This window comes from Euphorbia lathyris, chromosome 1, assembly GCF_963576675.1.
Source record: "Euphorbia lathyris chromosome 1, ddEupLath1.1, whole genome shotgun sequence".
NCBI classification, from domain to species: Eukaryota; Viridiplantae; Streptophyta; class Magnoliopsida; order Malpighiales; family Euphorbiaceae; genus Euphorbia; species Euphorbia lathyris.
Genome location: NC_088910.1, coordinates 58,820,013 through 58,834,097, shown reverse-complemented (window position 1 = coordinate 58,834,097; position 14,085 = coordinate 58,820,013). Strand labels below are relative to the sequence as shown.

General features: G+C 41.7%; 1 pseudogene; it reads left to right on the top strand.

The window, feature by feature from the left end:
* The first annotated feature begins 11,968 nt into the window (after positions 1–11,968).
* Positions 11,969–12,829, top strand: LOC136206202 (plasmodesmata-located protein 8-like; annotated as a pseudogene).
* Positions 12,830–14,085: the final 1,256 nt, after the last annotated feature.

Genomic DNA, 14,085 nt, shown 5'->3' with positions numbered 1-14,085 from the left:
TTGGAAGTCCAAGTGCAAGCTGAGATGGAAATGTCCAATAGTGATTTTGTGCAGATGGCAGGACAAGTCTTGGCTTCGAACATGAGCCAGGCGGCTGGAGATCGAATGATTAATTTACTAACGGCCCTCGCCGAACACAACACCGCCGTGGCGGCTGCTCCTCAAGAACCTGTGGTTATCTCAACACAATCACCGACTATCCCTGTCATATCGGCCCTCCCGCAGCCATCTCAGGCGCCAAATCAAGTGGGCCAGAGTAGTCGCACAAACCCACACAGCCACCCAAGCAACTACTCGCACCCAGATCTCATTGCGACGATACATCCGACCTGGCAGCCATCCCAACCGTTGCCAGGAGTGCAAGGCACTCTTCCGCTACAGCAAGTGGAACCTTTTCCTCACAGACATTCGGAGTTGATGACTCCTGGGTGAGAGCACACATGGAACTTTGATCCTATAACGGGACAGCGGTTAGTCCCCCAACAGGCACACGTCTCAACACCGATGGGCGGGTGGATGCCACCCAGAATTCACCAGCAGCGGATGGAAGAAGTCCGGCGAATACCCGATATTGACTTAGAAGATCAATTACGAAGCATGATGGAGCGAATGGGGTACTCGCCTAGGCCGAGAGCAGAGGTCCAGAGCGATTCACCTTTTGTCCCTTCGTTGCGGGAATTCATTCCAGATCACAGAATCAAAGCACCTGCCATACCAAAATACTATGGGGATCCAAATTCTGACCCTGAGGCTCATGTCAGGAACTACAGAGAATTAATGGATGTTGCAGGGGCAAGCGAAAGCATAATTTGCAGGTTATTCTCGACAACTTTGGGCGGTGCGGCATCTGATTGGTTTCGATCTTTACCGGCAGAATCTATTCACAATTGGCAACAATATAGTCGGGATTTCTGTGCGAAGTTCGTGGGCTGTAAAGCGGCAGATATGACAGATAGGCGGCTGAAGGAGATCAAACAGAGAAACTATAATTCCCTAAGGGAATTTGTTGTCGCCTTTAACGATATCCTGGTGCGATTGCAGAACCCAGATATCGTGAGTATTCGCAACATCATGGCGGATGGAACCACAGATTGGAGCATGCGGGAAGAAATCATCCGTAACAAACCACGCACTGTAGCCGAGCTCATGAAGATAGCAAAGGAATTCATGGAAGTGGATGATGTCAACAGAGAACATAGGGCCCAAACTCGGTGAGAAAGAGATGCCGCTAGAACCACTTCGGACAGTCGGCGTCAGACCCAGTCCAAAAGTAATTTTGTTCGAAGAGGTGATCGTCCCTTTCAAGGTGGAGGACATCACACACCACTAAACACGACTCGCCAAGAGGTGTTACTTTGGATCGAAAAGAGCCCCTTGAAGAAGGATGTGCGGTTCCCCGAGGTGAAAGGCCGAACCAGTTTGGGGCGCTATCCCAGTAAGTATTGCAGGTTCCACAGGTTGAATGGCCATGACACAGATGATTGCTACGAACTGAAGAAGGAAATAGAAAAACTGATCGAGAGAGGCAAGCTGAGTCAATTTGTAAGAAAAGAAACAGCTGATGAGAAAACAACGCTCCCGCATGAGGGAGAAACACGGCCAGAAAAGAAGCAGAAGAAAGGGGTGATAAACGTGATAGCAGGCGGAATCTACGAGCCTCCAATAAAAAGAACTCGCCGTGAACGGCGAAAGAGCAACACACATAGGGGGGATGCCCTCAATTACTCATTTGCGAGAATCACGGAGCCACATACGGATGCCCTGGTGATCACGATGGCCGTTGAAGGATGGGACGTCAAGCGGGTCCTTATCGACACAGGCAGTTCTTGCAACGTCATTACCCGGACAGCATTCAACAAGTTGGGAATCAACGACGAGCGGGTGGAACACACCTTCATGGATGTAACTGGTTTTGGGGGTCAATCCTCCCAAACAAGTGGGCAGGTGGTGTTGGAGGCAGAAATGGGCGATAAGAATCTAAAATGGCGAGGTGATTTAGAATTTGCAATTGTTGATCTCCCACTGGCCTACAACATAATTCTGGGACGGCCATTCCTGTCGGAGATGGAGTCGCTCATCTCAATGAAGCATTTGACGTTACATTTGCCAACACACCAAGGGCGAGTCATAGTTGAAGGTGATCAACTTGTATCTCAACAGGCCTATACATTATCATTTGAACCAAAACCGGAAGAGGATGATAAAGTCGAAGAGAAGCTGCCGGCGGAAGCATTGGGAGAAACGGAAATATTCGCCATCTCGAATGATAAGAACGTGCGAATAGCGGCTGGACTCTCAAAAGAATCAAAGAAAGCCATTACCGAGGTATTGATCCAATGTGAGTCGGCATTTGCCGCCCCAAATGAAGTGCTAAAAGGAATAAGCCCAGACGTAGCAACCCATCGGTTGAATGTAGACAAAGGGGCAACCCCAGTGCGGCAAAAGAAGAGGGGACATGCTCCTGAGCGGCAAAAGGCGATTGAAAAAGCAGTGGCGGACTTGCTAAGGTCGGATGCGATTCGAGAAGTCACCTATCCGGAATGGCTAGCCAATGTGGTGCTAGTCAAAAAGCCGAATGGAACGTACAGAATGTGCGTCGACTTCAAAGACTTGAACAAGGCATGTCCGAAAGATATGTATCCACTTCCTAACATTGATATATTGGTAGATGGAACTGCAGGATATGAAGCTTTATCATTCACCGACGTGAAATCCAGTTACCATCAGATACCCATGGAGAAGGCGGATGAAATCAAAACATCATTCATAACTCACCAGACGACTTATTGCTTCAAGGTGATGCCCTTTGGATTGAAAAACGCGGGAGCAACATACCAGAGGATGATGAACAAGATATTTTCAGACAAATCCGGCGAGAACTTCTCGATCTATGTTGATGACATGATCATCAAAAGCAAGAAAATGCAAGACCACCCGCGGGATATCAAAGAAATCCTAGAAGTGTTGATCAAATATGGTCTCAAATTGAACCCAGAGAAATGCACATTCGGAGCAAGAGCGGGAAAGTTCCTGGGTTTCATTGTTAGCGGCAAAGGGGTTGAGGCGAATCCTGAGAAGGTTAAAGCAGTAATGGAGATGAAGACGCCAAGGAACATAAGGGAAGTACAGAGACTGAACGGGCGGTTGGTGGCATTAGGGCGATTCATATCATGCTCAGCTAGGCGATGTCTACCTTTCTACAATGCCATCAAAAAATCCAAGTCCTTTGAATGGACGCCGGATTGTCAAGAAGCATTTGAGGGGATAAAACGATTACTATGTTATCCGCCCTTAATGAGCAGGCCGGAAGACGGAGAAGATTTGTTCCTTTATGTATCCGTCACCAGCATGGCGATATGCACTGTGATGGTGCGAGAAGAAGAAGGGCAACAATATCCAGTGTACTACGTGAGCAAAGTCCTGAAGGATGCAGAACTCCGGTATTCGAAGTTGGACAAAATGGCCCTCGCAGTGATAACCACGGCGGCTAGATTGAAACCATACTTTCAGGCGCATACTATCATTGTGAGAACTGGCATCCCAATGCGAAAGGTACTGCAGAAACCTGACGCATCCGGCCGGTTGATGGAATGGTCAATTCGCCTGGGCGAATTCGATATCCGCTATGAAGGAAGACCAGCGCTAAAGAGCCAAGTGCTCGCCGACTTCGTGAACGAATTCACCTGGGATGATGATGAATGTCCAAAGGCACAAAAAGAAGAATGGAGCATGTACACAGATGGGGCCTTATCTGCAGACGGAGCTGGGCTAGGAGTCGTCATCAAAGGTCCGGAGTTTATCCGCCTGTACTATGGAGCAAAATTAACTTTCAAAACTACCAATAATGCCGCGGAATACGAGGCCATGATATGTGGATTGAGGTTGCTCAATAAACTCACCCCAGAAAGAGTGGTAATCTACAGCGATTCCAAACTCATGATAAACCAGATCACAAAAAATTATCTAGTGAAGCAGGAGGAGCTAGTAAAATACCATCAGGTGGTCAGCCGATTGACACAAGAGTTAACGCACAAGGGAGTCGTTTGGGAGATGGTGCATGTTCCACGAGGCCAAAATGCAAAAGCTGACGAATTGGCAAAAGCAGCGGCAAGTAGAGAACCATGGAGTCAAAAAGCATGCAGCTTGGAAATAAAATCGGCACCAGCATTCGAGGTTGATCAGATTATGATCATCGAGGAACTGGAAGACGATGAAGATTGGCGGATGCCAATCCGTCAATATCTGGAGCAGGGAGATTTGCCGGTTGATAAGAGCTTAGCCAGAAAAATAATTGGGCAGTCGACACGATACTCAATGCGGGATGGAACTTTGTATCGGAAATCGTACACATGTCCATGGTTGAAATGCGTTAGTCGCAATGAAGGAGACTATGTGCTGCGAGAACTACACGAAGGAATTTGTGGCGCGCACGAAGCTTCGGCGGCATTGGCAAGAAAGGTCAAACTGCTGGGATACTACTGGCCCAAGGTGGTGGAAGATTCCCAGAAGATGGTTGCGGAATGTCACAACTGTCAAATCCATGCGAATGAAAAGCATGTTCCCGGAGCTGAACAAATCACTATAATGACAGCGTGGCCATTCGCAACATGGGGAATTGATATAGTGGGTCCATTCCCAGAAACAACAAAGAAAAGGAAGTATTTGATAGTCGCAGTGGACCACTTCAGCAAATGGGTAGAAGCGGAGGCAGTAACCGCACAAACACCTGAGCGAATGATCGAGTTCTTACGAGAGAACATTATCATGCGATTTGGGATCCCGCAGAAGCTTATAACCGACAATGGCACCCAGTTCAACTGTGCCAAGTTCAAAACATACTGCGAAAGCATGGGAATCAAGAATCATTTTTCTTCTGTAAACCATCCCCAATCAAATGGTATGACGGAGGTTACCAACAGGGCCATGGTTCAAGGCATCAAGAAGCGGCTAGGTGATAAAAAAACAGGTTGGGCGGATGAGATACCCCATATGTTGTGGGCATACAGAACCTCTGTAAAGGCAGCAACAGGCGAAACACCTTTCTCGCTAGTTTATGGAGCCGAAGCAGTCCTACCTGTTGAAATCAAGTCGCCCACAGATCGGACAATTTATTATTGCGACACACAAAATCCTATCAACATCAGAGATGCTTTGGATTCTGTGGAGGAACGAAGAGAAAAAGCTTACATGCGAATGGCAATGTACCGCAATAGAATCAAGAAATACCATGACAGAAGAATGCGAAAAGTAATAATCAACGAGAACGACTTGGTCTTGAAAAAAGCGGATAAAATACAATCCAGAGATGGCAAAGGCAAGCTGGGTGTCAACTGGATCGGACCATACAAAGTATCCAAGAAGCTGGGACCAGCCACTTTTGAAATAGAAGAAATGAGCGGAAAGAAGCTCCCGCGCACCTGGAATCTAGAGAATCTACGCCTATATAGAAAGGCCGAGTAGTTCGAGGAAATGACGAGTACTCTTTTTCCTTTTATGAGTTTTTCCCACTGGGTTTTCTGATAAAAGGTTTTAATGAGGCTTCGATCCCGCACAATTGGTGTACATATGTAATAAACTTTTTCTCGTCATCAATAAAAGTTATTACATTCACTCAGTATGTTACGACAAAATGCGGATTCTTTACAAAAACACATAAATGTGTTGCCTGTTAAAGAAAGGCGGATGCTTGATTACGCATCACTCGCAAAAAACCTTAGGGTTAAAATCAAAAACACATAAATGTGTTGCCTCTTAAAGAAAGGCGGATGCTTGATTACGCATCACTCGCAAAAAAAACCTTAGGGTTAAAATCAAAAACACATAAATGTGTTGCCTGTTAAAGAAAGGCGGATGCTTGATTACGCATCACTCGCAAAAAAACCTTAGGGTTAAAATCAAAAATACATAAATGTGTTGCCTCTTAAAGAAAGGCGGATGCATGATTACGCATCACTCGCAAAACCTTATGATCAAAACTTATGATTATTTTCGAAAGAAGAAGAATTATAAGTTAAGGCATAAAACTAAGCGAATAAACGAGTACTCAAAATTGCAAAAAGGGTCTGGCCACCCTAGCTATGAAGAAACACAAATATGGAGTCGGCAAAAGGACAAAGGGCGCATATAAAGGGCAAAAAAGTGACAATCACACACATATGAAAAGCAACAATCGAAAGAAAGTATATATATCAGAGCGGTTTGTTGCATGGTTTTTACATACAAAAGTCCAAATATAAGTTAAGCTATGCTACAGCTTCTTCTCCTTCGCCCCTAATACCCTCCTGAACTGCGGCGACTCCCTCATCTCCTCCGGTAGGAGGATCTACTTCAAGCGAATCCTCAACCCTTGAATCGGTAACCGCTTCAGTAACCTCTTCGGTGAGAGGTACCTCTTGCACAGGTTGAGAAACGGCTTGGGGTGCCTCTCCTTCCGCGGGCTGAATAGGGATCTCGCAGCTAATCGGAGGATCCTGAAGACTCTTCCAATCTAAGAAGAGTACCTCATCCATATCAGCATCCTCGGCTTCCAGCTTATCCCACTCCCCAGTTAAATCCTTTTCAGGGATGGGAACTTTGGGGCGGTTAAGTACTAGACCCTGATGCCCGTGCTCATAAGCCGCATGAATCCGCTCCCCATACCAGTAGATGCGGGCGCCATCTTCAGCCAAAATCTCCTCAACCCTCTTCTTTTGGGCCTCCTTGAAAGCAGCTAGGTTGTCAAGGGATTTTTGCAGTTCATCGGACTTGGCCTGAAGGGATTTAAGGGCCTCCTCCTTCTCGCCCACGGCCTTCTGACAGGTGCCCTCTAGGACCTTCACCTTCCCTTGGACATCATCATAAAGCGACTTCTGAGTCGCCAATTCCGTACCAAGACTTTCCAACTCCTGGGCTCGCTCTGCATCCCTTCGGAGAATGCCCTCAGCGAAATTGATAATCTGCATATAACACGTCTCACAAATAAAAATGGGCGAATAGAAATATGCGGTTACAATGAACACAAGATATTTGAAAGCGAAGGACAAAGCAATAATATACCTCTACAGAACGCTTCTCGATCCCTTCCACAGCAGTAGGGAGCGATACTTGCTCGCGCACACGGGAGGCAGAGGGAAGTCGCCCGAGGACATTGCATATGGAAGATACAATATCCTTGCAAGAGAAGTTCACGGCCAGGCCGAAAGTCCTAGTCCACCATCCGCTAATATCGGGGATTGGCTGCAAAAGCATAAAGAAAAGTATCAAGAGAACGGCATATAGCTCATGAGGAAAAAGTAGCAATACGAGAGGGAGTAGATCAAGATACCTCGTGAATGGGGGTACTGCTCTTTCCTTTAGACGAGGCGGATACAGGTGCGCCGCCAACAGTAAGGGACACAGAAGTGTTCTTCTTTTTAGAACGAGAAGACTCTGTATCCGCACTTATCTTCCGCTTCCTGGTTAAAGGAAGATCCTCGGAGGCAGAAGCGGGACCTTGTGAAGCGGAAGCCCTAACCGGGGAAGCCGCCCCAATAGAAGGAATCGTCCCTCCAGAAGGATCCGCCCCTACAACGGAAGCGGTTTTCGTCATCCGCTTCTTTCTTCTCGCCAGGGCTTTGGCCTCCCGATCTGCAGCGATTTGAGATAAAGGATCACCCCTGCAAAGGGTTAAAAGAAACCATCAACTCGGAAATAAAAAGTACCTTGCACAAAAACACGGTAAGGAATATAGACAACGCGATCCCCCTCGCGGTACGTAATCGCTACTCGGCTCCTTAGCATATGAAAGGCCTGATCGTATGTCCATACAAAAGGAGGAGTGCTCTTTAGGAACTTGATAACGGCGGATTCTTCCTTGCTGGGATACCCGAAGTTCAAACTCTTTACGTTGGGTCGGCTCCATGAACGAAGGAAGTTCAGGTTTTCCTCGTTAAACTTGATAAAAAAGTAAGATCGATCCCACTCGCGGATCTTGTTCAGCTTCTCGTCAAAACCATAGTATCCGCTCTGGCGGATGAAAGTGAAATACCCCGCCGAGCTTTTGAAATGGTGGAGCTTAGAGAAGATTTTGAGCGAAAAGGGAACTTCCAAACAATCCGCCAAGAATTTGTCCAGAGTCAAATCGGCCCAGCTGTTAGGATGCAATTGCCCGGGCGCGATTCCGTAACCGCCTAAGACGGAAGCAATCTCATCCGCCAGCGGATAAGTGAAGCCGCAGATAATCTGGGCCACGAAAATAGTGAAGTACCCCTTTGGGTAATCGCCCGGTCCCCTATCCTCCCCAGGAATGATAGTCTCGAGACCTCGGAGCCAGGGATAATGCTCCCGCAAATCATCGATTGTCTCTTGACAAACCAGACTTCCCGACCTGTCCTTCTTTGGTAACAAACGAGGGGTTGGGACAGGTGGCGGAATCAATTTTTTGGGGTCAAAACCTAAACCCTCGTCGGTTGTATTCGCCAGATGAAGGAAGTCGGTGGGATGAGAATTACACCCAGGAGAGCTGGTTGAAGCTTCCTCAACCATCTCTTCGACCTCGTTAGAGACCTCGCGGACATAATCGTCGTCAAACGGCGCGAAGTCGAGGTCTGACATGATCGATAAAAGGAAAACAGAAGCAAAAAGCCGAACAAGGAACAAATGTGAAAAGAAAAACTTACATGAAAAAGACAACACAGTGAAGTGACGGGATTAAGAGGTCAACGCCGGAAAAGAAGTAACAGAATTAAAAGGTCGACGCCGGAGAAAACGAAAGAAGAGAAATGCACAAATTCAAAACTTTAAAATAATCGGACAAAGATGAAGCGTCCCCTATAAAAAGACCCTAAAAGGGCTCTTGCTAGACCAAAGGGGAGGCATGTGATAACCCGCGAAGCCCAAAACGGGTTATATTCATTTCGCAAGCCCAGCCCATGTTAAAGCCCCATGGGCTAAGATGGGACGAGACCCGAATGAAGGAAGCGGGCACAGCGAGTAAACCGCCCCGAATTCCTAAACGGAGCGTCAAGACTCCCACTCAGAATCACGTTCGTTGCCATGAAAGCCACGAAAGGGACATGACCTAAAAAGGGGTAACCGCCCTCAGAACGTGGCCCACTAAGGAGTAACCGCCCTCGGCGGTTACCCAAAAAACACCTATAAAAGGCCTTAAGAATAAGGGGGGAGGTACGTTCACATTTTCTCCCACAAAGCTATTGCTAAATCAGAGACTCATTATTACAAAAACTGACTTGATCGTCGGAGAGTTTTCCCGGAGATCCTGTCTCCGGTTTTGTTTTGCAGGTAACTCCGGCAAAGAATATCAAAGTTGATCCAGCAAGTTATCACTTTTATTCTACTCTAAATACCCAACATGAACTTTTTATCTTTATATTATTAATTAAAGCGCATATATTTCAAAAATATTACTCCCTCCATTCTCAAATAAGTGTCGTTTTAGAGTTTTTCACACAAATTAAGAAACACAATTAATATGCACTTAAATTAATAAATTTATATAGATTAACTAAATAAAAATTCCCTCTCCTATAATGGTTGGAGAAAAAACTTTGAAAGTTTAAAAAAGGCTTAATACACAAATAACCCCCTGAACTTGTCCAAATGTTGCAACTGCCTCCCTCAACTTTCAATTGTAACAACTTACCCTTAAACTTGTCCAATTATAAAACATAACTCCAAATTGGAAATTTTTTTACCCCGTATTTGAAGCAACCGTAAAAAAGTTTCCCCGGATTCGTATCACGCCAAAGATCTGATTATCATACTCCACGAGCGTTGCAGATTTTGTATTTCACGTGTTTCTTCAATTGCAGTCCATGTCAGCAATTTGGGGTTGTGTTTTACAATTGGACAAGTTTAAGGGGTAAGTTGCTACAATTGAAAGTTGGAGGAGGCAGTTGCAACATTTGGACAAGTTTAGGGGGTTATTTGTGTATTAGGCCTTTAAAAAATACATAAATCAATACAAAATTTAAATGCTTAGATAAAAAAAACTATACTAAATTTTATTGAAAAACAAAAACGACAGAATAAAAACAATTATCTAAAACGACACTTATTTGAGAACGGAAGGAGTGTAAAATTTTACTTTATAGAAATTGCAACCAACATTCCTAATAATAATAATAAAGAAAAAAAAGTGAGTTCTTGGGTCATGGGTGCTCACCCCGCCCAAGTTCTGTCTCGTCCCAATTTCTATAAAAAAAAAATAATAATAATAAATTGCAACCACCAACTTAAGTTTCACCCTATGTACTATGTTTAAAATGAGAGACTGAGAGGAGATGAAGGATAGATCCCTTATTTCATGACATAAGCAGTTCTTAAACATTTCTTCAAAAAAAAAAAAAAAAACAGTTCTTAAACATCACATCACATGATACTAATATTACAATTCAAATCAAAGAAAGTTTATTTAAAAAATTAAATGTCTTTTATTAAGTCATTATTTCGTTAAATTTTTTAACTTATTTTCTTTATGGACTGTAGAGCATTTCCAAACATTTTTTAGTTGGGCTCTTAAGCTAAGACTTAGGGATGGAGGGTTAAAAACCAACTCAAATAATCTTTTTGTGACTATTCAAATAAACCACAACCCTCTCTATCATTTCTATTATTTAGGAGCTCATAATGCCTCGTTATTTTATTTTTTATTAATATTTTGTTATGGACTAGTCTCTCATCTCTCACTTTTGGTAAATAAATAAGTTTAATGCTGAAATAAGGCTTAATACATCATCAGCTCCATGACTTGTACAAAATAGTAGATTGGTTCCCTGAACTTTGCAAATGTCTCACCAGATTCTTGAACTTGCTTATTTCGTATCACCAGCTCTCTAAACTTTTCCATAAAAGTAGATTAGCTCCCTGAACTTTGCAAGTGTCTCACCAACTCCTCAAACTTACTTATTCTGTAACAACTAAATACAAAAACCATAATACTAACTCTCGATCCTCATCCATTCAATCTCTCAAACCTGCAACACTAACTCTTACAATAGGTTCAAAAGTAGGAGAAGCGAAAAAATTACCTCTCGAATAGATGAAGACGTATTTTTAGAATTTGGGTTTAATAAGTTTTTGTATTTGGTTGTTACAAAATAAGCAAGTTTTGGGAGTTAGTGAGACACTTGCAAAGTTCAGGGAGCTAATATACTTTTATGGACAAGTTTAGTGAGCTAGTGATCGAAATAAGCAAGTTTAGGGAGCTGGTAAGACATTTTCAAAGTTTAGGGAGTCAATCTACTATTTTGGACGAGTTCAGGGAGCTGATAATGTATTAGGTCATGAAATAATAAATAAGGATGTGAATATGAGTATTATTGGAGATGATATTGAGGAGTTCCTAATGCCTCCTTATTTTATTTTGTTATTAATAATTTATTATTGAGTAGTCTCTCTCCTCTCACTATTAGTAAATATAATGATACTTACTAATTTTAATGATAAAATAATAAATATGGAGGTGAATATGAAGAATATTACTGGAGATGATATGTCATTCTTCAAATCACTAAGAGTAAATTATTTATGATTTTTAGAGAATGGACTAAGAGTTTATTAGAGATACTCTTAATATATAAATATAATATAAAATTTCAAAAAAATTATAGGGAAAAGTACAAAAATAAACCTTGTGGTTTGGCCCATTTTCGAAATGCACCCCTGTGGTTTAATAGTTTGCAAGTCGGTGCCTTGAACTTCATTCCGTTAGCAAAGAGAGGTAAAATTGACTAACGGTGTTAAAAGTCAAAGGGAAAATAGTTAATTTGGTCCTTATATTTAACAATTTTATAAATTAAGCATCCTTATTATCTAACTATCACAAACAAACCCAAAATAAAAAATAAAAATTCAATTATACCATCTTCTCCATTACTCTTTAATTTTTTTCTTTCTCTCTCATCTTTTTTAATTTTTCTCTCTCTAAAATCAAGTTTCTCTCTCTAGAATCACAGTTAAATAATTTCTTCCCATTTGCATTTCCCTCTTCTTCATCCATGGCAATTCCTCAGTTCAGGCTCACATCTTCATCTACGCAGGTTGCTCCCAAGAAAAATACCAAACCAATTCACAATTCGAATCAAATCTCAACTCCTTCCTTTCCTCAATCGTATCCTCTTCCTCCGAATCCGCTTACAACAGCTTCGCAATCGGAAACTCAACTTCATCCTCACCGGAATCCTCCGTCTTCGGGCTATACCAGTGCAGAGGCGATCTGAAAATCATCGATTGCTCAAGATGTATCCAAAGTGCGGTTAATCAGATCGGCCTTGTTTGTCCATACTCTTATGGTGCTGCGATTCAACTTGAGGGTTGCTATTTGAGATATGAACATGGTGATTTTTTGGGAAGATTGATACGGGCGTGAAATTTAAGAAATGTAGTAGGAGTGCGAATAATGATGTTGAGTTTTTCCGGCGGAGAGATGATGTTCTTGCTGATTTGCAGACCGCGATTGGATTTAGAGTTAGTAGTTCCGGTTTGGTTGAAGGTTATGCTCAGCGTTTGGGGGATTTGAATTCAGGTGATTGTTCTTCCTGTTTGGCTAATGCTGTTGGAATGTTGAAGAATTTGTGTGGTTCCGCGGCGGCCGCCGATGTTTTTCTGGGACAGTGTTATTGCTAATATCTGGCGAACTACAGAATTGCTGGGTTTTCGTTCGATGTCTGAATTAGTGTCTGAATTGAGGTGTGTTGTTTGTACACATCCATCAAATGGGAAGAAATTATTCAACAGTGATTCTAGAGAGAGAAACTTGATTTTAGAGAGAGAAAAATTAAAAAAGATGAGAGAGAAAGAAAAAAAATTAAAGAGTAATGGAGAAGATGGTATAATTGAACTTTTATTTCTTATTTTGGGGTTTGTTTGTGATAATTAGATAATAAGGATGCTTAATTTATAAAATTATTAAATATAAGGATCAAATTAACTATTTTCCCTTTGACTTTTAACACCGTTAGTCAATTTTACCCCTCTTTGCTAACGGAATGAAGTTCAAGGCACCGACTTGCAAACTTTTAAACCACATGAGTGCACTTCGAAAATGGGCCAAACCACAAGGTTTATTTTTGTACTTTTAAATTATCTTAAAAAAGAATTATGAAATAAAGTGTAAAAGCTATGAACTACAATTTAAGATCCATGAATTTATTTTATCCACACAGTATCTAATAGAATTAGTATGCTAAAGGATAAATTAGTACATTTGCATAAAAGATAATATTTACATGTACAATAAAATCTCTATAAATTAATAATATTGGGATCGTGAAATTTTATTAATTTATCAAATATAAAATTAGTGATCTGGCTCAAGTCGGGATCAGAAAAAAATTATTATTTTAAAGAGATTATTAATTTATCGAGCATTAATTTATAAAGATTTTACTATAATTTCCTTTTTAATCTCATTTCTAATAATAAAAATTCATTTCTTTCTTTCCGATCTTCTCCTCAAAGCAAATATTATCATTTATCACATCTATTAACACAAATATTTAAAATTATTTTTATATATTTTTCATATTTTCACATATTATTTTTATTAATAAACTAGTCATATGTCCGCACATTACGCATGTACATTTAAGACTTATAATATTTTAAATATAAATTAATTTATAAATTTAGATAAAACTATCTTTACTTTTACTTTAGATGAAAACAAAGTTAGTTTTGTTACTATTTATAATTATTTTAAAATCCTCAGTATAAATTAGCAAAATTTTAGTAACTTTATTCCTCTATTTTAGAGTTTAATGATTATGGTGTGATAAGAGGTAAACTTGAGTGACCAAGAGTGTTTTTTGCCTAAGAAGTTATTTGGTTAAAAGAGAAAAAATGAATGTTTAAGGGCGGCCCGATACACTACGCGTCCCTATTAAACGAGGGTCCGGAGAGGGATCCCACCACAATGGTGTACTGGGGGCAAGCTTCCCCTGCCAATTTTTTGACAAGAGGCCGCTCCTAAGACTCGAACTCGTGACCTCTCGGTCACACGACAACAACATTTTACAGTTGCGCCAAGGTTCGCCCAAATTTTTGGCAAGAGAAAATGAATATTTAGTGAGAAAAAATTTTGAAAATTAGAATTTTTTAAAAATAAAA